The 1,622-nt window shown below is 29.3% G+C and overlaps 1 protein-coding gene across 1 annotated transcript in view; it reads left to right on the top strand.

Annotated features, from left to right (window-relative positions):
- LOC107675723 (sia-alpha-2,3-Gal-beta-1,4-GlcNAc-R:alpha 2,8-sialyltransferase-like) overlaps window positions 1-1,622 on the top strand; it is a 14,133-nt gene that overhangs the window by 10,696 nt on the left and 1,815 nt on the right. The gene's annotated exons all lie outside the window — the stretch shown is intronic.

Genomic DNA, 1,622 nt, shown 5'->3' with positions numbered 1-1,622 from the left:
CTGAATATATACAAACATTCAGTACTATTCAATATTCAGCACAATACTGTTCTTCAGTTGGCCTATACAATATATTCACCTTATTCAGTTGCAATTACTATACTTTTTTACAGAACTGCAAAATTATTTACTCAATACAATATACAATGTTCTGGATGCTGTGTTCTCCATTTTTCTCTGTAGTGTCTAATGAATGCTCTGTAGTGTTTATTTTATTGACTCGTGTGTGTGTGTGTGTGTGTGTGTATGTGTGTGTGTGTGTGTGTGTGTATGTGTGTGTGTGTGTGTGTGTGTATGTGTGTGTGTGTGTGTGTGTGTATGTGTGTGTGTGTGTGTGTGTGTATGTGTGTGTGTGTGTGTGTGTGTGATCTGCGAGCACCGTTTGATTTTGAGTGCAAGTGAAATGGTTTTGCAGTGATTGTTTGATTTTGATGGAAGAGTCAGAGGTTTCGTGAATTTAGTTTGAGTATTTGGATTTGTGTTTAACGTTTTGAGAAAATGAGTGATGGTTTCAAGAAATGTGTTTTAGCAATTCAGAAAAACTAATCACATTTTACTTTTTTTTTTCATTTTGTCATTGCACTTTCACATAAGCACACATCACATCGACACTTGTGGTTTGCTCGCAGATTTAGTCGCAGCAAACAGCGCAAACAACCGCATGAAATAAAAAACAGACTTTAAATGTTTACGTTTTTTTTATAATGTTAATAATTATAATTTGTCATATTTTAAAACTAAAGTCTTTATATATAAGTACTTAAATAAGTAAAAAATAATATATATTTTTTTGCTTTTATATTTTTTATACATTTTAATTTATTAATTTTATTAATTATTTTTTTATATTTTTATATTTTTTTAATTTTTGAGAATTTCTTAAACTCTTTCAAAAATAATAAGAAAATAAACAAACAAATAAATAAATATTAGAAAATGATTGCAAACTGATTGAGTTTTTTTTTTTTTTCAGCCTCATATTAAACCTTTAAATATCTCTTAAATAAATAACAGTATTAGAAAATGATTCAAAATTGTTGTTTTTTTAAAGGAATTTCCTAAACTCTTTCAAAACTCATTAATAAATAAATAAATAACAATATTGCAAACTGATTACGAGACTTTTTTAAAGACTTTCAGCCTGATGTTATAAACATGATTGATAATATTTTGAATACCAAATAAATAAATAGAAGCTATTACTAACTGATTAAGTTTTTTTATGTCTTAAATAATTTCTTAAACACTTTAAAAATGTCTTAAATAAATAAATAACAATATTAAAAATGATTGCAATCTCATTGCAAAATCATTACAAACTCAGAATGATTAAAACACCTAGAAATGATCAAAAGGATTTTTAATTGAGAAATTTAAGGCGTGTTCATCATAGAAGAGGTGTATGAATTAAACCTGTTAATATTATGGAATAAATGGACCTGTAGAAAACGATCACACACACACACACACACGTGTGTCGCCCCAGTAGTGAGTGTTGTGTTCAGTGACTCAATTAGAGATGCTGGCTGAACTAACCTTGCTCTGAGCGAAACCTCTGAACACACACACACACACACACACACACACACACACACACACACACACACACACACACAGGAGCT

This window comes from Sinocyclocheilus anshuiensis, unplaced genomic scaffold (genome assembly GCF_001515605.1).
Source record: "Sinocyclocheilus anshuiensis isolate Anshui unplaced genomic scaffold, SAMN03320099.WGS_v1.1 scaffold708, whole genome shotgun sequence".
NCBI lineage: Eukaryota > Metazoa > Chordata > Actinopteri > Cypriniformes > Cyprinidae > Sinocyclocheilus > Sinocyclocheilus anshuiensis.
Note: the sequence above shows the minus strand (reverse complement) of the source record. Positions and strands in the feature narration are given on the sequence as shown.